Source organism: Eptatretus burgeri, unplaced genomic scaffold (genome assembly GCF_056783735.1).
Source record: "Eptatretus burgeri isolate ZD-2024b unplaced genomic scaffold, Ebu_testis_v1 Ebu_testis_scaffold_887, whole genome shotgun sequence".
Lineage (NCBI taxonomy): Eukaryota > Metazoa > Chordata > Myxini > Myxiniformes > Myxinidae > Eptatretus > Eptatretus burgeri.
The window spans coordinates 1-25,000 of record NW_028222836.1 but is presented as its reverse complement, the minus strand read 5'-3'; the positions used below and the strand labels follow the sequence as shown (position 1 = coordinate 25,000).

Here is a 25,000-nt window from a genome sequence, read left to right as displayed (position 1 = left end):
CTCTTAAGTCAACACCAGGCTTTTCGTTTCTCCATCGTTTTGGTTCCACATAAAAATGTACCACGTCTTTCACTTTATTTTTGCTCTCAATGTAACACAATTCCTGTTTTGGAAATTTCAATGTGGAAAACAATTTTAAAAGTGAGATGAAAACAATATGATTTTGAGTTTTAAGAACTTATGGTTGTAAAAAGTGTGAATTCCTTGGTGCATTTCAAAGGTAAAAGATTTAACATCACTTTTGGTGTGCCATATTCATCCTTGCCCTCCTCGTTACTCTATTCTCACTAGAACTTTCACAATCTCTTTCAAGGTGAGCAGAAAAGTGGTGGGGAGCATCAAGGGGTAGGTTCATGTGTGATTATTTTTTAAATGTCAAAAAAGTCAAGGCATAAAACGCTCAACATTCCTTAGTTTTATCTCTGGATGAAAACACGTTAAAATTATTATTCAAATTATTGGATAAATGCATACTTCACAAATAAAATTAATTTATCGTTGAAATTACAGGTTTCCTTCGGTTTCCTTGAATAAAGAAAACAAATGAATGGCTATAGAAAGAAAAGCAAGTTATAAACCAGCTGAATATACTAAGAGATAGACACCCACACACAGACGTGTGCACACACACACACACCACACACAAACAATAATTTTTTTAAACACACTTGCTGCCCATTCCAAGTAGTACTTGTTCAAACAATGAACAGGAAAATGAATGGAACCTCAAAGAGGTATACTCGAAATATTCTTTGCATATAACTGAAAGCAAATTTTTGACGAGTGCACATTTGTGAGGAAGACACAAGAGTGATTGATTTTAAACAGAACAGAAATTGAAATGGAAAACAAAAATGTCACCCTGAACATATGGATGAATGAGGACTTTCTCTCAAAGATGTTTCCTCCACCTGCATGGAGTTATGAATCGGAAATAACCCTGCAATAATAACATCCCCACTCCGGAACACACTTTTCAGCCTTTTTCCAGTTGGAGGGTCACACCACCCTCCACAGGAAGGGATTATGAACGTGCACAGCAAAATATGAAACCACATTTGAAAACCTCAACTGGTTATGGTAACATTGGTGTTTAAATAGACCTCAATATAATGCAGACTGTGGTGCATTCCAGTGAAAAATATAATGAAGTCTACTTATCATTATATTTGTAAAATTTCTGAATTGCAATTATACATTGACAATGTGATTTATAATTAATTAATCGATGCTTATTATGAACAACAATGTCGAATTGAATTATCTTGAAGTATCTTGAAGCAAAAGACAAATACTCCTTTGCAGGGGAAGTGGTTTTCTGTGATGTATTCCTTTGGTCATGCAATTCTTCAACACAAATTGAACAATTAAATTGTTGATGCTTATTACGAACAACAATGTCGAATTGAATTATCTTTACGTATCTTGAAGCAAAAGACAAATACTCCTTTGCAGGGGAAGTTGTTTTCTGTGATGTATTCCTTTGGTCATGCAATTCTTCAACACAAATTGAACAATTAAATTGTGGCATATGGAGGTTATGTTTTCACCCCTGCCTGTTTGTCTGTCTGAACAGCATATCTTAAAAAATTGTGGACGAATCCAGATAACGTAATTTTTTTAGTGATTTTGCACCATGGAGAGAAACGGTGAAAAACGATATATAGCACAATATCTCAAAAAATTGTAGACGGATTCAGACGAAACTTGGTGGACATGTTGGAGGTGTGAAAAAGGAAGAAATTATTGAATTGTAGTGATGATCCGAATCCGGATCCGGATCTGATAATTTTTAAGTGATTCTTCACGATTGAGGGATGCGGCGAAACCAATAGATAACACGATATCTCAAAAAGTTGAGGACAGATTACAATAAAACTTGGTGACACATTGTGTATGGCAAGGACGAATTGTGTGTGCATGTGTGTGTGTGTGTGTGTGTGTGTTTTTATTCAGGTACACCTCACTTAGCATTGTAGATGCATTCCAGAAGAACACGATGTTAAGTGAAACGATGTTAAGAGGGGTCTAATTCCTTATGGACTTGCATGTATTAATGCGGAGGTGCATGTGTTAATGTGGAGGTGCATTCTGTCGATATAAAATTGAAATTATAACTTCCATTCGCATTGTCGATAGCATAATGCAGATTAATATAGTGTTTTGATGCTAAAATAATACATTATGTACCTGAAAAACATTCCACTGGTTGTAAATAAATGAACAAAAACAAAGTTAATTTAACACTCACGAGTCATATCTCAGAGGGAATGTCGGTTATGTTGATGCCACTGAATACCTTTGCTCTGATGTGGTATCACTGGGATTTCGGCCATCATCCACGGCTCAGGAAGTGCCTGAAAATCAAGTTTCGTTCCACTCACCGGGGGTGGGGTAGACAAAACCTTGATAATATGATAGTATATATCCAAATACATAAGTATGCAAAAGTTCTCCACTCAAATCGTTGCAGTTATTGTCTATTTTCATCTTGAAAATCAATGCATTCCCCACACTCTCTCATTTGAATTGTATCCACTCGGATCATGTGTAGGCCAAGTGACGCCTCGACAGCCAAGATACCGGCTCACATCATATGCAAATTTCGTCAGACTGTCATGTGACCAGCTAAGTTGTCCAATATGGCAGCTCCCTGCAGGGAGGAAATCACCGGCAGCTGATCGGCGATTTATCGGTAATTTTTGATGAATCTGTCCAGTGAGGACGCTCCCCAGTGTATTATTCACCAGGACAATGTAGCGAACGAAGAAGTCAATATTTTACGTCTGTAAGATGGAATAAATGGAGAGAAAGTATCAACAAATGGCTCGTCTTAGACAGTCATGAACGACGTTTTGCCGAGAGTGCCGTCACGGGAGGACTAACTTCGATTATGGGCCGATTGTACCCGGAGTGCCAGCGCGGGAGGACTAACAATTGTGCAACGCCAGCGCATCGACCCATCAAATGAACGCCATTGACCCTGCCTCGGACAGCTTTATATAAAGCCGGTCAGCCATGGCCAGACATTACATACATACGACCGGCGTAGCAGCCAACTGGGCAATCAAACCGGCGCTGATCGACACTTGAAGCGCACCCAGTCAGCGCGGGGATTGACTTTGCCGCATCGCTCGTCATGTGGCATCTTCGTCTGGGAAGAGCAACCCTCGCCTCACCATCGTCAGGGTGGCCCTGGGCCAGCCCCGCAGGGTTGAGTCGATGTACCAGGGCGCCGGGCGGTATCATGTGTCGTGGAGAGTTGATTCAATTATATTTATATATTTTACACCCATGTAGTTCTGCTCTAGTGTTGAGGACGTTCCTTACTGCACGAGGTGGGGACCCAGCCTCCTTATCCCTCACCGCATCAGCCCTGAGATGGCCCCGACTACGAAAATAGGGAAAGCGGGGAAACCTAATTTTGGCTTTTCGTGGGAGTTGCAGGTAAGTTTCTAGCCAAAGGATGTGTACTGCAGTTCTTTTTCATTATGAATCGGATGTAAATATAACTTTATTTGCAAGATCAAACCAGATGTGTACATAATTATCTGTCATCATAAGGTGGGAGGCTAGGAATTCTCTGAGCTGACCAGACGTGATAGTATCTATTTTCCTATCGAGGCATCACTTGGATGACAAAGATCAATTTGCATCAGGGTTTATCCAAGCTCGAGTGTGGCTCTTGAAGCATTCATGGTGGTATTGAGCCTCAATTTCCACAGTCTCGACCCTGAGTGTGGAGCAAGATATTCTTCCCAACAGTATCATTCTTCAACTTTGCCACTTCGATCCTTTTTCCTGAAGAAAAATTGTAGATTTGTCACCGATGGGCAAAACACACTTTTGCTTTTGCTTTTAATGCATTTTGAAAATAAAATCGAGGCGATGACAGAGCAGCCAGTAAAGAGACATGAAAAGTAAAAACAACAAATGGGATGGAGTAAAGGGCCGGGGGAGACTGAAGATTTAATCAACACTCGGCCTACAATGTTTACATCCCTGCTGTTTCTGTTTCAGCCTGGCATAGTCTATCCAACACTCTTTTTCTTTGAACCCTGCAGTATTTATCTGGTCTATTGCAAATGAGGCAGACAGAATGAAGGAAGTGTCGCCGTGAACTCTCAACATGTCCAGCAATGTTCGATGCAGAGGACAGTTTTTTGGCGATGGTTCACACATGCAATCATCAACAATCTCAGAGTCATCATGCATGGTTTGTAAACAATATTTCTCAGCCCAACGTATTATTTTTGCATCGATGAAGCGACGGTAGGAATTGTCATGATAGCCCAGATGACTAGGGATTTCTTCACACTCAATATACACTCGTGCACGCTCAGCTAAAGGTCGTTCGTGACCGTCTAAGACGAGCCATTTGTTGACACTTTCTCTCCATTTATCCCATCTTAAGGCCCGGTCATACCTTGACGTTTTAGCCAGCGATGGCAACGTATTAAAATGTATGTAAAACGCTGGCTTACGTTGAACTTTTGATGTTTTTTTTTAAAGATTCGGACGAATTCATAGCGACTTGGTCTTATGTATAACGCATTGGTAATGGACACAGAACGTTTCGTTGTGTTATAGATAACTTATACCAACGAATGCTGAACCTGTTGTCGGCCTACACAACCGATGCCCAACGATAGTCTAACTTAGGCATAGCGCGTTGCACGCATCGCCGACGATGTCGTGACGTAGCCTATTAAAAGGCTGACGCACAATGATTCGAATCATAACTTCCATAGAAATGGAAGTTTCAACATCGCGGTCACACCTTGGCGATCTTGCCAGCGTATGCCGACCTAAGAAAAATGTGTCTAAAACGTTGGTGCACGTCAAATACGGTATGAGTAAGTTTGGTATACGTGAGTACAACGCTAAAGTACGCTATCATACGTCGTAGTAAGTAGAGTACGTCAAGAAATTTTAAACATGTTCAAAATTTTACGACGTACTCGGCGTATGACACACATTCCGCATGCGATGGGGAAAAGTTTTACACACGATATGTGGACGCTTACACACGTCCACTAAGGCTACTTATAAGCTACTCATAAGTCGAAACACGTCGCGGTAATGTCTTTTTTACGCGAAACTTATTTCTAACTTTTGTTTGACGTGCTTTGAACCAATTCTTTACGTAGTCCCAACACACATCGACGTATGTAGACGTATTCCAATGACGTCTTCCGGTCGACAAAAAAAATAAATTAACGTGTTTCTAGCTTACAACTGCCATATAAAGACGTGTCCCCAGCGGTTTTGGGAATTGGTATATAAAAATGCTGCTCATAAAAGGGGAACCCAACAGTGTTTTCGAGTCCTTTTTGAGTCGATGTCCATGTCAGCAGTAACAGTATCAGTATCAGTATCAGTATTAGTATTAGTATTAGTAGTAGTTTGTTCATGTTGGCAGTAGTAGGTGAGTGTGAGGTGGAGGGTGTGGGTTATGATGGATCATCCTTGCGTCCACGTGTCCACGGGTAGGAGACATCTTTTCACCATTGTTCGAAGTTCTTCACGGCTAATTTTTTATGGGGCTTTTTCAACAATGAGCTATGGCTTGTTTTTACGATTTAGGTCTATTCATAACGGGTGGGACAAATGCACAATGAACTAATAATGTGCAGAGAGCGCTTTGATCACTTATAGATACGGTATACCAACGAATAATTATCGTGAAGCCGGCGTTCACAAACTATGCCCAACGATAGCCTAACTTATCCATATCGTGCGGCAGTTTATCTTTGCCGGTGACGTAGGGTTGCTATTCATAGGCTGCCACTCAACGATTTAAATGGCTGCATCTCCACTATTGAAAGTAGACGCTTGCGCTCAACAATTGGATTTTTTTACACTCAACGACTTTTAAACGGTACCACTCAGCTATTTTCATTGTTTACAATGAACGATTTAAATTCCTGTCACTCGCCTTTGTTTTTTGACGCTGGGGTTTGGAAATTTGAAGCGTTTCTTCTGAACGTGTTAAAACGCTCAAACTCGACTATTTTAAATAGACGCTGCCGATGGACAATTGGAATCATAGCCAAGCTAGACATCGAAGTGTGAACATCCTCATCATGCCGAAGAAAAGTTTGAAGAATGCTGCAAATAAGTGTCCTGGCCGTGGCCGTGGACGCTGACGCAAGGACGATCCATTATACCGATGTCTTTCAGCCTATGAGTAACTTAAAAGGAACGTCTGTCGATATGTGGCAACGATCGCGTAACGTGCCAACAACACGTTAATCATAGGTTCGAAATAAGTTTCGGGTACGCTAAACATTACCTCGGCATGTCTCAACTTATGATTAACTTACAAGTAGCATGTGTTGACGTCTGTCAACGATCGCAGACCGTGCATACAACTTGTCGCCAGCTTAGCGGAACGTGTGAGTCATACGCCGGCATACGTCATGAAATTTCAAGCATGAAAAAATTTGAGGACAACCAAAAAGTACAACGTTTAAAGCCAGCGTACAACGACGTATGGCAGTGTTTTTCAGCGTGCTCTCAATGTTATCAAAACTTACCCATAACGTATTCAATGTGTGCCAGCGTTTTAGAAAAAAATTCAAAAATCGGCATACGTTGGCAAAAACGTCAAGGTGTGACCGGGCCTTTAGGGCCCTGTCACACCTTGACATTTTAGCCAGCGTATGGCAACATATCAAAATTCATGTAAAACGCTGGCATACGCCCGATGTATTGATGATATTTTTCAGTTTTGGACGTATTCATAACGAGTTGGACGTATGCATAACGTATTAGTAACGTACACAGAACGTTTCGATAACTTTTCCCAACGATTGCTTAGCGTGTTGTCGGCGTTCAGAACTTATGCCTAACGATAGTATAACTCATGCATAGCACGCGGCAGCGTATCGCCGACGAACACGTGGCGTAGGCTATTAATAGGCTGCCAGTCAACGATTTAAATCGCTGCCGCTCAACTATATAAATGGACGCTGCCACTCCACGATTTTAATCATAACAAAGCTCGACATCAAAGTGTCAACATCATCGTCATGCCGAAGAAAACTTCGAAGAATGCTGCCAAGAAGTCTCCTGGCCGTGGCCGTGGATGCGGACGCAAGGAGGATCCATCATCACCCACACCCTCCCATCACGCTCGCCTACTACTACTGACATGGACCTACGACTACTACTAATACTACTACTGATACTACTGCCATGGATATCTACTCAACATGGAGTCTGAAACACTGACGGGTTCCTCCTATGAAGCCCACTTTTATATACCAATTCCCCTAAACGCTGCCAATACGCCATTATACGGTTGCTGTAAGTTACGGCCCTGTTACTCCTTGACGATTTAGCCAGCGTATGCCAACGTATGAAAAATTTGTCTAAAACACTGGCACACGTCGAATACGTTATGGTTAAGTTTTGTATACGTTCAGAGCACGCTGAAGCACGCTGGCATATGTCATAGTATGCCGAGCTCGTCGACAAATTTTAAGCATGCTCAAAATTTTTCGATGTATGCCAGCATATGACTCACATGTTCCGCATACGCTGGCCATAAGTTGTAGGCACGTTATGTGATCGTTGACACACGTCGACACACGTTACTTGTAAGTAACTCCACAGTCACATTTGCTCTATGCCTCGGATACGGCGGCCGTACCCCCGTGAATTGACAGAAACATGCGGCGGCCGCAGAGTTTCTGAGGTGACCTCAGGGTGGCACTATGGCTTATGGCTATCTTTTACAGGCCGTAGGGGTCTCCCTGAAATTATAGCGCGGAGTTATAACTTTTTTCATTTCTCGGCTGGCCGTAACAATTCGACAAGCCGTAGCCATGACATAGATGTTCCACATCGACCGTACGTAGGGCGTACGGTGGGCTTGCGTTATTTGTGCAGCTGCCATAGGCTCTTATCAATGAAAAATGAATTTTGCTAAACCCTAAAAAATTACAAAAAAAAATAAAATTACGTTCGCCTTAGGGCCCCCCTGCGGTCGTCTTGCTGGCACCTTGAGGCGACCTTGCGTCTGCCTTGAAAATTATAAAGCAGCCGCAGGGACGCCCTCAGGTCATCATGCGACATCAAATCAAAGACCGTACGGCACCCCCACGTTTTCGGTCTCCACAATCTCTAAATACCCCGTGCGGCTACCCGAAAAATAAAAAAATATATGTGACCTACATTGTGTAACCGTGGAAATACTGAGGCCGCCCTATAATTGCTCGTGGCCTTAGATTTTTTAGACTCCACGGCTGCCGAGCCAAATGTGACTGAAGCATTATGCAGATGATATCTGCATTACAATTCAATGTCAAGAAGATGTATCTGAGCTACTTATAACTATAAACAATTTTACCCTTGCTTGCTCAGCCAGAGTAAACTGGACAAAGAGTTATGCCTCTTTTTTGGATTAGCAATGCATTTTTCCTTCCCAACACTACCAAACAATTCATCCTGGAAGAATAATAGTGTTTATCATTTGGGTGTACACCTTGGTGATGCTCAAAGTATTCAGAAAAACTGGGATGGAGTAACAGACAAAGTCTACTCCAGACTTCAGAGATTGAGGGGCCTTCTGTGCAAGTTATCATTTCATGGAACAGTTTTAGTTATTAACAATTTGGTCTCTTCCATCTTGTGGCACAGGTTTATTGTCTTGCAGCCACCTGCATGGCTTATTAAAACTATTCAAAAGCAGCTGATCGATTTTTTCTGTGGTGGTAAGCACTGGCTTCGACCAGGTGTGCTCAGCCTTTCTCGTAATGAGGGAGTCAAGGGCTTGTTGATATCACCAACAGAATCATGGCTTTCCGCATTCTTTTTGTGAAAAAGTTGCTTTATAACCACATGCATTGGGAGAGTTTGACCCTTTGTTTGCTAAAGCAAGAGGGCCGGCTAGGATATGGCCGTGAGCTTTTTTTGCTCGACCTCCTGAAGATCGACGTGTCACCCCTTCATCTGTATATGCAAGTGTTATCAATGCTTGGCAACCTTTATCACTGCAACGTGAGGTCACTTCCTTTACGGCATCGATGTTTTCAAATGAACCAGTTTTCTACAACCCCATTTTTACAGGAATCCCATCCTCTCGGGCTTTTGTGCAATATTTTGTGGGTTCCAATATACTTCTTGTGTACAATCTGCTGGATTTTTCAAAAAAATATGGAAATCTGGTCATGAAATCTCCACCATTATTGGGTTGAGATCAAATCGGATAATTGGTCAGCATTTTTCTGCTATCTTCAAGGCATTAATGAGTTACAGAGTGGGTTTCAGGAGTCTTTTTGATATTGTGGATTTGCCAATCAAAATACCTTCCCTGTTTTGCTTTTGGACTGGGATGGCAAATCTGTACCTTTTAATTCCATTGAGAAGGGGAACTTGCATTCCTTTTGTATTCAATATATTTTTGCCGATTCAGTTAAAAGTCCTTTCAGGATTCAATGGAAAGAACATTTGCCAACTTCTACCCCTCTTATTCCTGCATGGAGGTGTTTATAAACTCCCCCAATTTCTAAACGATCGGGCGACCTGCAATGGAGATTAGTGCATTGCATCCTCCCTTATAATATCTTATTGCACAAGTTTTCCAATGAGATCTCGGAATTGTGCCCATTTTGTGAAAACAATGAAACACTTTGTCATGCACATGTAGATTGCAAAAGACTTGTCCCTCTTTTTCAGTTTTTGCATCATATTATTTTAAAGACGGGTCTTTCTTTTTCCCTTGTGAAATTTATATATGGTTTCCGTATTTCATCTCGTTTCGAATCTGACACTGGTTAGGCAAGGTTTTTGGGTGTTAAAGCAAAAATGGCAACTTATAAGTCAAGGAAAAAGAAGGTGGAATCTGCCAATGCATGTTCTTGTGTTTTGTTAACCTTTAGAACTTTAGTTGTTTCTCACATTCAGCTTGATTTCTTTTTCTGTTGCAAGTATGGGAGAATGCAGGATTTTGTTGACAAATGGTGTGTAAAAAATGTTCTTTGCTCTGTTGTAAATGAATCACTTGAGTTTCCTTTCTGATTTAAAATATATGAATCAACTTAAAACGTTTTTTTTCACAATTAAGGTTAAAAAACCTTAATTATTATTAACAAGGTTAATAATAATTTATGTGCCTCATTTCATGACAGAGTAGTGTAATATTGAAATGAGCCTTCGCATACTGAAAATTGTGTTGTGTGATTTTGTTTCTTTGTTTCACAAATGTTTTGTGAAATTTGTTTTATACTTTTGTAATAAAAGGACATAAAAAGTCAAAAGTCTGTCTGTCTGTCTGTCTGTCTGTCTGTCTGTCTGTCTGTCTGTCTCTCTCTCTCACTCTCCCTCCCCTCGAAGTCATCAAGACAGCTGCTCACCACCATCTCAGATCATCCCCCATTCAAATTCGGCGATCATCCTGCACATGCTCACATACCTGACCTGACGTGACCCCATTCAAAACCATAATCTTTTCCACCCCCGTCAGCCCCCTCCCCATACCTTCAAGAACAAGCACAACCCCCAGACATTTTTATATGGGCCCCTTCCAAATTCCAGTCTTTCTTTACTAAGAGTTTGCTTCTGTATCCATCTTGTCCAAACCATGCCTCCTTCCCGACATATAATTCCTCTCCACACCGATTATTTGTCCAAGCCTCCATCTGTTTTATTATTCACTCTGTTGTTGGTGTTCTCCTACCCTAGCTCTCCGCTGTTCCTTTTGTTCTGTTGCATCCTGATCCATTTCGTGTTTTAACTCTTCGATGATCCTTGACTCTTTATACACAAAAAGCCCACATCAAGCCATTGATATTTAAATACACAAGTGCATTAATTCAAGCACTCTGATTCTCCACAAGCAGACAGTCAATTTACAATTGCCCTCTCCCTTGTTCAGTAGTTCACTCATTATAAAAGTATCCAACACATTGTGAAAATATCATCAAAGGAAAGAAAGTTTATGTCAATATGGATTTTCTCTATGTCTTTCAAAATATTTATTGTTGATATTTTAATCATAAAATATATTTTCAACATCATGGTTATATTTTCAGTTTGGCGAAAACAGTGTAACATTTTGGTGCAAAAATACATCCAAATATTCCATAAGTGAATGAAATCATTGCACATATTTTTGTTGCCGTGGAAAACTTTCCCTGCGTGCTGCTGTACGCTGGAACAAACGCAAGAAACACCAGCATCGAAAACAAGATGCCAAAGCAAATGAACCTCGCTTCACTCGACTGTGTCGGAATCTTTTGTGCTTTAACAGCAAAAGCATAGGTAATAATTGTCAATAATCCCAGATGGACAAGTGCACAGACAACCCACATTGATGAAGGTCCACCACACTCCAAAATGATGATGCCCACATGGGCAGTAACATTGAATGTTGCTTGAGGTTTCCCAATTATTATCCACATTATACAAAAAGCTATTTGTGGAAATGAAAGAAACAGACCAAGAAATTTGGAGATAATGCTGTTTAAAATGAAAATTGATGTTTCATCTGAGAATGAAACAATAGCAAAACAGTTCCGTGAAAATTGCAGACAGGGTTAAATTAATTGTCCTTTTCAATTTAGTTTAACAGGAAGTATCACACAATTTCCCTTCAATGGGTGCATTTGATGAACCGATTTGGATATATTCCAACTTGGGCTCAGTAAACCCTTTAAAATGGAAGGGATATTTTAAAAAGATGGCCCTCATATATTGTTCATCATGTCCTTCCACGATCATTCTTCTTCCATTTCTCTGAAAGAATCTTCAAGCTATGTCAAAACTCTTTTGAATCTTACAAGATATAAACACTCTGACTTTACATGGTTTGCTACAGAAAAAAAAGATTTTAAGTTACATTTGACTGAGATGAAATCACTGAGTACACAGATTCACATTGATGTATGGTAGCATTCATTAGATGCATTTGTGCATTGGCAGCAGATTTGGAACTTCTGTGTCTTTCCGTCAATTTGAATTTGTCGTTAGTCTATCATATTTTGAAGCTGGCCGCTGTGTCAAATTTTATCAACAAAGTTAAGTCCTGTCATCCTCAGTTTTAACTTGGTTTACAAAGCCGCAATCAAGAAAAATCTGCCTTGTGGATAACCGTCACTGTTCCACATATTTCCTCCATTTTGACCATTGAAACTAAGCTTCTCCTTGACATTTCCATCTAACAACAGGAGGCGCTCAATTTCCTTCGTGCCAACCACAGGCGATTGTATAGCTATGTGATGTTTTCCACCACCTTCCACGACTAAACTTTACTCTACCACCTGAAACGCCATCTCCCTTTTATCTGGGACACATTTCTTCATTTTGTGCTACACGCACATATTTTTTACCATTTCGCTTCTTCTTCTTCTTCTTCTTCTTCTTCTTCTTCTTCTTCTTCTTCTTCTTCTTCTTCTTCTTCTTCTTCTTCTTGCATAAGACAAAAATTGATTGCTCTAAACGTTAATGTCCAGGTTCTGCAGCCATGTGCCTGCCTCAGGGGTGAATTGGTGAAGAGCTAAAAGTCCTCCGGATAACTCAGCAAGGGACAGTGCGACATGATGTACTCCATCGTCTGAACTCCTCCACAGTCATAGAGTGCTTACAGCCTCATTCTCCATCGGTGGAGGGTACCACTGCAATGGCCCTGTGGAGTGCGGAGCCTCTTGAGGGCTGTCAATTGCCCACGTGGGAGTGTGAAAATTGTTGGAGTAATTGTTGGATCATGTCAGGTGAGGTTAGGTGTGGGACCTTGTGCCAGAACAATGCATCGCTGCATCCCCTTTCTGCCAGTACTCCAGGGGCCTCCATCTGTCCATCAGCAGACAGATGCCTGGTCCATCCCAATTTCCTTCAGATGCCCATCAACCTGCTGCAACCATGAAGCACTATGTCAGCCCATTGGCCTCCTCCATTCATGAAGCTCCCTCGCTGAGAGAATCTGGTTAGCAGGATCAGCGTCAGGAAAACGGGAAACATGTTCATTCAGACCAGCTGATGCTCAGGGACTATGCAGGTAACAAATCTCATTTGAGTCTCTCGCAGAAAACGTTCGTTGGACACAAAGTCTGAACAGTGATAGCCAAGGATTCTCTGAAGAGACCGGGTCCCAAAGGAATTAAGTCTCCATCTCAGATCGCTGGTCAGAGTCCAAGAATGGAAGCACCAATAAACTGAAGGCTAAGACTTTCGCCCTCCTACACAGGTAACGACAGTGCCACAACCCATGCTCCAGTGTGTCCTGACTCCCCAGGCCTGACAGAGATATCTGTTGACCTCTGGCTCACAGCCAGCAGAGAGATGAATATCACTGCCAAGGCAAGTGATTCTCTCATTGACCTCAACATTCTCACCACAAACAGGTACAGACAAGATAGCAGCATCCATTATGTCAATGAAAGCCTGGATCTTAGTTTTGACCCAGGAAACCCGAAATCCCAGTGGCTCTGACTCCTCATTCAGCACCTCGGGGTCGCCAAAAGGATATCCGCAGTCTTCGCAAAGATGACTGCATCATCTGCAAAATCAAGGTCAGAGATCTTGACATTTCCAAATGATGCACCGCAGCTTAATCTCTCCGACATCCTCCCCAGAATCGAGTCCATGCAAATGCTACAAAGTGTGGCGCCAGTACACACCCCTGATGAAGTCCATTAACAACTGGAAATAATTCGGAGATGGCATCGCCACATCTCACAGTACTCTCAATGCTAGAATCAATTTTCTGCATGGGAGTGTGAAAATTGTTGGAGTAATTGTTGGATCATGTCAGGTGAGGTTAGGTGTGGGACCTTGTGCCAGAACAATGCATTGCTGCATCCCCTTTCTGCCAGTACTCCAGGGCCCTCCATCTGTCCATCAGCAGACAGATGCCTGGTCCATCCCAATTTCCTTCAGATGCCCATCAACCTGCTGCAACCATGAAGCACTATGTCAGCCCATTGGCCTCCTCCATTCATGAGGCTCCCTCGCTGAGAGAATCTGGTTAGCAGGATCAGCGTCAGGAAAACGGGAAACATGTTCATTCAGACCAGCTGATGCTCAGGGACTATGCAGGTAACAAATCTCATTTGAGTCTCTCGCAGAAAACGTTCGTTGGACACAAAGTCTGAACAGTGATAGCCAAGGATTCTCTGAAGAGACCGGGTCCCAAAGGAATTAAGTCTCCATCTCAGATCGCTGGTCAGAGTCCAAGAATGGAAGCACCAATAAACTGAAGGCTCAGACTTTCGCCCTCCTACACAGGTAACGACAGTGCCACAACCCATGCTCCAGTGTGTCCTGACTCCCCAGGCCTGACAGAGATGTCTGATGACCTCTGGCTCACAGCCAGCAGAGAGATGAATATCACTGCCAAGGTCAGTGATTCTCTCAGTGACCTCAACATACTTACCACAAACAGGTACAGACAAGATAGCAGCATCCATGATTTCAATGAAAGCCTGGATCTTAGTTTTGACCCAGGAAACCCGTAATCCCAGTGGCTCTGACACCTCATTCAGCACCTCGCGGCCCCCCAAAATTATATCGAGTCTTCGCAAAGACGACTGCATCATCTGCAAAATCAAGGTCAGAGATATTGACATTCAAAAACGATGCACTGCAGCTTGATCTATCTGACATCCAACCCAGAATCGAGTCCATACAAACGCTGAAAAGTGTGACGCCAGTACACACCCCTGATGAACTCCATTAACAACTTGAAATAAGTCGGAGATAGCAGTACCAAATCTCACAGAACTCTCAATATCAGAGTCAATTGCCTGCATGGGAGTGTGAAAATGGGTGGAGGAATTGTTGGATCCTGTCAGGTCTCGTCTGGTGTCTTGGCATGTGCCAGAGCAGCACGTCGCTGTGTCCACTTTCTGCCGGTACACCAGGGGCCTCCATCTGGCCATCCCACAGGCAGAAGCCTGACCCTATCCCCATCTCCTTGAACTCCTCCGTAGTCACAGAGTGTATCCGGCCTCATTTGCCCAGTTAGATCCCAGGTTTTACAAGAGGGTGAACTGAAGTGTATCACTACCTGCTGGCTAACATGCTATGGAATCATCATTCTCAAGAGTTACAATGAATCCAGGTATGGAACGTCAACAGAAGACGTCACCTGGATCTTCCCTTGAGTGCCTACCTACAATGAACTTGCAGCACTCCAAGGTGAAGACAAAGTCTACACAGAGAGTAAAGTATATTTCTCAGATTGGCTTCTCGGCTCATGAGACCATGTTGACCAGAAAACTCCTTGGAAATTACCCCCTTCATCTATTTGGCTTTACATGACTGTATTTGCAATCACAAAGTATTGGTACTGCAAGTGATCTTTGTGTAGTCTTCCAGGAACCTGAATGCAATGTAAAATGAAAGAAAAAATTCAAATAAATGCTGGTTGTTCCAGAGAGAAAATGATTTTGGGAAAGTTTTGAAAAGCATTTGATCATCAAGAATGTTATTGTGAACAAAAGGAGATGTAGAAGATTAAATGAACTTGTCAAATAATGGCATAATTTTTTTTTACATTTACCTTGAAACATTTGCAAAGTCAAAGTGAGCACAGATCCAATGGTCAGTGTGAGGAACACAATGTTTGTGGTGTCTCTTAGTTTGCAGATCAAGTCCGATGGAGGTCCCACATACAACAGGTTACTGCCAATGCAGCCCCAGAGTGACACCAACAGTAATCCAATGTTTTGTGGGTTTGAGTTTTCAACGTTGTGGCGTTTTCTGCACAAATATAAAATAAGAGCAACAATCGGAATATTCACCAACCCAAGGAGCATTAAAGTGAGCAAAGTAATGACCAGTGGGTCGGAAAAAGCCAGGAACTCCTTTGGCATTGGGACACACACATTGCTCCTCTCATGTGACCACATATCTTGTGGACACCTCTGGCATTCATACGAGTCTATAAAAAATAACAGGACACATGTAAATTCATTATTTCTCGAACATGAACATTCATATAAAATATAATATTTTCCCCATTCCATTAAACTTACAAACCTGTAAAGTTAGAGAAGGTTCTTGCAGTGCAGGGTATGCAATCAAAGCAGCAAATTGGTTCCCCTTTCATTGCAACTTTCCGAGTTCCTGGTTGGCACGGTTTGCTGCACACAAACTCAGGAATCTGAAAGAATGTGAATGATTTAATCTCCCAAGCTAATGGATTATCATCACAGTTATTATACATCAGCCACATTAAATAGCAGGTTAGAAAGTGCTTTTATTTATATATAGGTGTGTGTGGATAATGGCAGAAATTTTTTTTACAGAGTGTAATTGTATTATTATTCTATTTTGAGTGTTTCAATTTCTCACCTGAACAGATACAGTGCCCTCAAAGTATTCACACCCCTCGACTTTTGTTACATTTTGTTGTGTTACAGCATTAATTTAAAATGGATTAAATAAATAAAAAAACTGTCACCGATCTCCACAAAATAACCCATAATGACAAAGTGAAAACATGTTTTAGAAATTTTGACAAATTCATAAAATATGAAAAGCTGAAATATCTTGCGTCGATAAGTATTCAATCCCCTGAGTCAATACTTTGAGGAAGGGACACTGGAAGCGAATGCAGGTACGAGTCTTCTTTGGTATGTCTAAAAACTTTACACATCTCATGGACATGATAAGTGCACAAAATAGGGTGTTGACTTCAAAAAATGATGCAAATGTCCCCTTTGGCATGGAAGTACCTTTGGGTCAGAGAAACAAATTTATCCAAAGACACACTTCATATCTCAAAATCCAAGATGGCCGCCATCGACCATTTTGGAAAACATGACCCAGTCAAAGCTCATGAACCATTTGTCATAGAAACTATTATGACACATGTTTTCTAGCTAAATTGAGGTCGCTGAATTCATTTCCGGCATCAGCTATGTATTTTAGATGCATTTAAAGGTGAAATACAAAAAATAATACAAATTATAACAAATTTTATTGTTTTTCACAGACAGAAAATTTGAGGGAATTAGATTATCCATCGCACAATGTCATAATTGCACATGTTCTTCCTCTTCTCCTCTCATGTCCTGGTACATCCTGCCATTGTGGGGTGTGGGCGCATGAACCTTGACATCTGCAGAGAAGCAGACATCACTGTTCAGTCATTCAGACAAAGCAGACATTCAGTCTTACACTTGCAAATGGACCGCACAGTTTTCTTCCCCATTTCATCTGGATTGAGGATCTCATCGAGATTCACAACTTGTTGTGTGTCTGACGAGAAGTGCTGGTGAATGCTGATGCATGTTGCATGGAAGGCTGATGTTGCCGTCGTAGAGGATGGATTATGGTCAATGTTGTCAAAACCGCCTGTGGTGAAAACGTGTTTAACTGCCTGAGGGTGGGTTGGGGGCACCACACCAACCTGTTCCCAGTGAACAATGACTGAATTCGCAATATCTGTACGAAGCACTATCAAACGGTCATACGAGATGCACAACCCTCGCTGATGCAAATCGTCGATTAGAGATTCACGGCCAGTTTGAAGATGTACTTTCATAGCCATATACAGCAAAGCTGGTGTTTCCCGATCTCTATTGTGATGTGGAATGCTGTCACGTTTCTTGGATCTGCATGCAACTGAGTTGACGATGATCTTCTGCCCAATTGATGTTGCAACCTTGGACTTCTTAGATCCAGGAGATGGTTGATCGATAGATGGTCCATCAAGAAGCATGTGCAGGAATGAACGCAGGGTGGTTGGGATTGATTCAGCCTCAGATGAGGTAAAGAAGGAACCCGTAAAAGCTTGCCGCATTTGAAGCTATTCTCGATGGAGGATCTTGGCTGCTTTGTGCAGGGTGGAGATTTCAGTTGATGTGTTGTCTTTCATATCAACTATAGCTTCGGATCGGTCATTGTCGAAAACAACAGACCAGCAACGGTTAATCTTTACTGCCTTGATGTCAGGAATCATGCACTCAATGTCCTCTCTAAGGCGTGTTGTATTGCATTTGATGTCGGGAAAGCCGAGAGCAGCAATATGCTCATCATAAAGGGTCGTCAAGTGAGCCATTGCTCGCGACTCCCCTAAACCACGGTTATCTTCAATAAAGTCAAGAAACTCATTGAGAACATGTGCTCTCATCACCTGCATGTTATGACTATCAGTGATGTCACATCCGACCGTCTCCACCTTCCTATACAGCCGAGTCGGGCACGCACGATGATAGACGGCATTGATAATGATCAAGTCACCAGCGGACAGTTCAGACAACAGGCGTTTGTCGCCCAACAGCTGAGCACAGTCATTTATTTTTTTTATCCAAGCCAAGTGTAGCAGCTTTTCTGAGCTATTTCTTGTTGCCCACTTCATCACAAAAGAGAAACGGAGTGTCAACTGGTTCGCTCAAGGATGTAGAGGGTGATGTCTATGTTACTGACCTGGCTGCACGAGTTTTTACCGGGCTAAATGACGCTTGTCCTTGATGCTTATTCCTGGCGCTCTGCACTTTGTGATTGTCAACAGCATTCCTGCAAGCTTTGTGCCACACTACATGATTGGACATCATCAGCTGCACTATATTCTGAGTATCACTGTCACCAGTATTCTCTACGAATACAAAATCAGTCAGCTCACCTAATTCATTGAGTTCCTTGATATTGTTCACAACCTGTATGAAAGTGGCTGAAAGTCTTTCAAGATTGTTTCTCAATTTAACAGATGATGAGGGATCCGAAGTTGGATTATGACTCTCGTCTGATTGACATATAAAACATAGGCTCCAGTCCATCGTGGCAGGCGTGCTTTCACAGTTATCGGAACTCATTTGGATTCGTCACTTTGAATCTGAAATTAAAAATTAAAGGTCACATAACATAGATACATTATGTGAATAACTCATGTGTAGTTAAATTCAGCATGAGAAAACCATTTCTGAGTTGGGTCTGACCTAACCATCATATAGTAGACATGTTAAGTCATGTCTCGTTCTCACAATTTTTTTTCTCATACATTTTAGAATGAATGTAACATTTATGTGTTTTTGTCTATGATTTGACCTATAAATCCATCAGAAAGCAAAATTGTCACCGGAAATGAATTCAGTGACCTCAGGTTAGTAAGAAAACATGTATAATAATAGTTTCTATGACAAACGGTTCATGAGCTCTGACTGGGCCATGTTTTCCAAAATGGTCGATGGCGGCCATCTTGGATTTTGAGATATGACGTGTGTCTTTGGATAAATTTGTTTCTATGACCCCAAGGAACTTCCTTACCAAAGGGGACCTTTGCATCACGATTTGAAGTCAAATGTCACTTCACATGTCTACTAATCTAGATTTGGGCATTTTTTACACATTCTTCCTTGCAGAGTTGCTCAAGCTCTGTCAAGTTGGATGGGGAGTGTCAGTGAACAGCAATCTTCAAGTCTTTAATTTTCACAGAATATCAATGGGATTCAAGTCTGGGTTTTGGCTGGGCCACTCAAGGACTTTCACATTCTTGTTCCTTAGCATTCCACTTGCTTTGGCTGTATGCTTGGCATCATTGTCCTGTTGGAATACAAATCATCATCACAGTCTCAGGTCTTTTGCACTCTGAAGAAGGTTCTCTTCAAGGATTTGCCTGTATTTCACTTCATTCATTATTCCCTCTATCCTTTCCAGCATGATGCTGGCACAAGTCTGCTTCACGGTAAGGATGATGTTCGATGGGTGATGAGCTGCACTCGGTTTCTGCCAGATGTAGTGTTTTGCATTCATGCCAAAGAGTTCAATTTTTGTCTCATCGGGTGACAGAATGTTTTTCCTCATGCTCAAAGAGTCTTTTACATGCCTGTTGCCAAACACCAGGCATGCTGTCATGCACCTTTTTCTCAAGAGTGGCTTCTGTCTGGCCACTCTCACGTAAAGCCGAGATTTATGAAGTGCTGCAGAGTCTGTTGTCCTTCCGGTAGGTTCTCCCATCTCAGCCAAGGATCTCTGTAGTTCTGTCAGAGAAATCATTGGGTTCTTTTTCACCTCCTTGTCCAAGGTTCTTCTTGCCCCATTGCTCAATGTGGTCGGACAGCCAGCTCTCGGAAGTGTCTGGATAGTTCAATATTCTTTAAATTTTCCTAATGATGGAGCTTACTCTGTGAGCTATTGGAAACTTTCAACACTCCAGAAATTGTCTTTTATCGATGATTGCCTTCCCCAGAAATTGCCTTCCCCAGATCGATGCCACCTCACAATTCGATCTCAGAATTCTACGTACAGTTCTTTGCACTTTATGGTAGATTTTCTGCTCTGACAGGCACTGACAACTGTAACACTTTATATAGAAAGGTATGATTCTTTCTAAATCATATCCAATCAATTGAATTGGCCAAGGTTGACTCCAACCAAGTTGTAGAGACATCACAAGGATGATGAAAGGAAATTTGATGCACCTGAGCTCAGTTTGGAGTGTCATAGCAAAGGGGATGAATACTTATTGATGCAAGATATTTCAGCTTTTCTTTTCAATAGATTTGTAAATAGACGGGCATGCCGTAGGGCACGTACTCTGCCACATAATGCCTGATCCACGAGAACATTTAAGGCCCATTGCATTTTTGAACTAGAAGGGCAGTCAGTTAAGCACATACCTCTACCTCATAATGCTTGAGCCACAACATATAGGGCACAATACATTTTTGAAATACCACGCCATACAGTACTCTGTCGTTTTTCGCCCTATCTCTCAAAGGTGAAGAATCAATTCAAAAATTAAATAATTCTCCTATCCAGATCCGGATTCGGATCTTCACCAAAATCGAATCATTTCTTCTTTGCGACACACCCAACCTTTCCTCCACGTTTCGTCCGAATCCGTCAACATCTTTTTTGAGATGTCGTGCTATATATCATTTTTAGCCCGATCTCTCAATGGAGAATAATCAATAAAAAAATTCTAGTAGTCGGATCCGGATCCGGATATTCACCAAAATTGAAACATTTCTTCCTTGTCACACATCCAGATTTCACCGGGATTCCACCAAATTTCATCCGGATACGTCCACAACTTTTTGAGATATTCTTTACACAAAGAAGACAGACAGACAGACAGACAAACAGACAGAAAGGGGTGAAAACATAACCTCCTTTACCTTTCGCAGCAGAGGTAAATATCATGCTCTGCAGTATTATATCGTTTTTTGCCCAATCTCTCAATGGTGAAGAATCACTTTAAAAATTAAATAATTCTCATATCCAGATCCAGATCTGGATCTTCACCAAAATCGATACACTTTGTCGTTTCCACACACGCAACCTGTCCACCAAGTTTCCTCCGAATCCGTCCACAACTTTTTTATAGTTAGGGAATTTTAGCAAATTGTATTGACCATCTGTGAAAAGATTGCTTAACAAAAAATTTGTTCACTGACGTATACATTTCGGTGTCTAAGAACACCAATTAAATAGTGCAAACCCAAATCCTTGTGGAAAATTCTGGGGAGCCAAAGTTCGGGTGCTCAGAGGGCCTGTGCGAAAAAAATCGGAAAAATTAACTTCTGCCAATATTGACTTGTGGGATGTCTAACTTGAGGTTTTTTGTGGTGCTGAATTGATTCCAACCATTAGATTTGAGGAAAAATGAATCGCTGGCCGTAAAATATTGATATGATACATTTTTAGCTATCTCAGACTGTGTTTTGCGGTAATTTGGCTCAAATGATTCAGATTGTTCAAATTGTGCTGAAACCAGCACACAACATTTTTGAAACCACTGCTATATTGTTGGTTATACTTGTACTCATGCTCAGTATAATTACATGTTAGCTGACATTAGCTAAGAGCTTTTAGCTATAAAATGTTTGTGTACTGGACTCAATAGAAGTTGAATATGTTCAACGTAGACTGGACTTATTAATGTTAAAACACATCACTGCATGTGTGTTCTGTCTGTTTTGTGTCAAAATTTCATGTCCTGTCAGTTGTTTACAAAAAATCGTCTTATTTTTTAGAACAGCATGGACAAGGATGTGACTGAACCTGCCTTGAGGTGTTTCATCTGTGGTGGTTCCGGGATTGAAAAGCATACGCTCTCAAAGATCTCCAATAAAGGCCACCCACGGATTTTATCACATTCTGAGCTTGTGGGCGATGCGGCGTTGATCGGGAGACGTAATGAGGACTGGAACAATGGAGAAGAAAGCAAGTAGAGATACCATGTGGATTGTAAAACAGAGTTTTACAGTCGTGCGAGAAGTATATCCACCTTGACGGATATGGCAGCTCCACCAAGGACCATGACCACTTGAGACGAACAAAGAATGCATGCTGTGAAATTCAGCTTCGTCTGGATCTCAAAATCATTATTGCAAGAGAAAACTTCCTCGATAACAAGAACAACAAAGCCCAGCTCGTTCTGCTCCTTGCTGAGACATTTACTATGAATGGAATCAGTGTACAGCAATGCTCCGATGATGCTGACACCTCCATCGTCTGCGCAGCTCAAGATGAGGCAAGAGAGTCCCCTGAAGAGGTGAGGGCTGAGGACGCAGACGTCCTGGTTATGATGATTCATCATGTTGCAGACCATCCGATCTTCCTCACGACAGCCAAAGAAACATCCTACGATGTCGGAAAGATCCGAGAGGCCCTCCCAGAGATATATCGGAGGTATCTCATCTTCTTGCACAGCTTCTCTGGCTGCGATGCAGTGCCTGCAATTTTTGGGTTCAGCAAACCAACCTTGCTTAGCAAGCTCTTCAAGACTGATGAAGCAGAGAGGGCAATGGACGTGTTTATGGACATCCGAGCTGAGAAAGGTGATATCATTAAAGCAGGCTGTGATCTTATCTTGCTCATGTTCCATGGGAAATCCTCCAAAGACTTGGAAGACTTGAGATTCGACATCTTCAGCAAGCGAGCTGCTACTGGGAGCATAAAACCTGAGAAACTCCCCCAATCAACAGGAGCTGCAGCACAGCACTCTCTCCAAGCTTACCTCCAGACTAGAGACTGGCTGATGCTGCAAAGTTCATCGTTGGATGCCCGGGACTATGGATGGCAACTCAATGAGCAAAGATATGCACCAGTCCCTTCTGCAGACCCCATTGCACCTGACTAACTCCTGACGTTTGCCAGCTGCAACTGTGCGGGGGACTGCAGCTCACTCAGCTGCTGCTGTAAAAAGCAAGGAGTCAAGTGTATTTCTGCTTGTGGCATCTGTCATGGTAACTCTTGCCTGAACATAAACCAGGTGGATGACAAGAGGAGTGAGGAAGATACTGGAGAGTTTGATGAATAAGGTTGTAAAAGCTGACGAAGCGACATTTCCATTGAGCACATTTCTGTTAAAAATGTCAGTAAAATACATTTTATATGATTAAGGAGAGTTTTCTTCTCAAAAGAATGGTTGGAATCAATTCAGCACCCCAAAAAACCCCTAGTTAGACATCCCACAATTTAATATTGGCAAAAGTTAATTTTCCGATTTTCTTCGTGCAGGCCCTCTGAGCACCCGAACTTTGATTGGCTCCCCAGAATTTTCCACAAGGATTTGGGTTTGCACTAATTGATCGGTGTTTGTAGACACCTCAATGAATACGTTAGTGAAGAAATTTTTTGGTGAGCATTTTTTTCACGAATGGTCAATACAATTTGCCAAAATTCCTAACTATTGAGATGTTGTGCTATATATCGTTTTTAGCCCTGGCTCTCATTCGTGAAGAATCACTGAAAAAACTATTGGATCCGTATCTTCACCAAAATCTAATTAGGTCGTTCTTGTCACAAACTCAACGTGTCCACAAAATTTCATCTGGATTCCTCCACAACGTTTTGATATATCTTGTACACAAACAGACAAATAAACAGACAGACAGACAGACAGGGGTGAAAACATAATCTCCTTCACCTTCAATGGCAGAGGTAAAGATTTCTAAAAACATGTTTTCACTGTCATTATGTGGTATTTTGTGTAGATCGGTGACAAAAAATTTAAATTTAATCCATTTTAAATTCAGGAAGGAACAACAAAATGTGACAAAAGTCAACGGGTCTGAATACATTCTGAAGGGCACCCAAGGCAAAAAATACCATTCCTTTGCTTTAATTATTCTCTGCAGACCACTGTCGCAGGACATGTTATCAACTATAGTATATGGGAGTTGTACTCTCATCTACTATAGTTCTAACGGTAGCATTTTTTGACAAAAAATATGTCATCTATCTCTCTCTCTTTCTTTTTCTCTTTCTCTCTCCTCTCTGTTATAAACGGCCAAACCTTTGATGTGACAAACTCCAACATCAGGGTAAAAATACAGCTTCGTGTGAGTGGGTAACATCTGCTATGTGGTCGCGGCATCATGTGGGAATTTGAGAGGCGGGCGTGGGAGCATAAATTCTCGACGTAAATGTGGAAAGTGTAGTGGTCGTGGTGGTGGTGGCAGAGGGCATTACAATTTCCATTTTTTACCTGGGCAATGCTGAGGTTAAAGTGAACGTTGCACAGGTAAATATGTCCTCCTTTACTTCTCCTTCCCCCCTTCCCCCTCGCCCAATGGCAATTCCTCAGTCAATTTTTTTATTACTTTTCAAACACCAATACATTGGTAAGTTAACCCCTACTATTACATTCAAAGGCAGCATATAGTTTTGCTGCCTGGGGGGGGGGTGGCGTGAGGGGGAGAGCAAGAGAGCTCTGTGGACTGAGAAGTGGGCAGGACAGCCAGTGGAGCAAAGGGGGCATAGAAGAGCTCCGTCGACGAAGGAAGGAGCATTGGAGACAGCGGGGTGGGGGAGGGGGAGGATGGTGCAGTGGATGGATTAAAACGTCGGGTTGAGGTGATGTTGGTTTGGGTTTATATAAAACTTGAAAGCGCCCACCCATCCCATCCCCGCAAAGCCCTTCCGCATCCGCTTTGGGAGAAATAAAATTAGAATGGGCCGCAATGAAGAGCTCATTGACTTTCATTGCAGCACAGTCATATAATGCCACCTTTCCAACAAGTCAGTTTGTCAAATTTCTGCCCTGCTCGAGCAACCTCGGTCAACTTCGGTGCTGTTATTGTGAAATAGAATCGTCGAGGAG

General features: G+C 41.9%; 1 pseudogene; it reads left to right on the top strand.

Moving 5' to 3' along the window:
• Nucleotides 1-18,406: 18,406 nt before the first annotated feature.
• On the top strand, nt 18,407-23,216 carry LOC147007033 (uncharacterized; annotated as a pseudogene).
• The last annotated feature ends 1,784 nt before the right edge of the window (nt 23,217-25,000 follow it).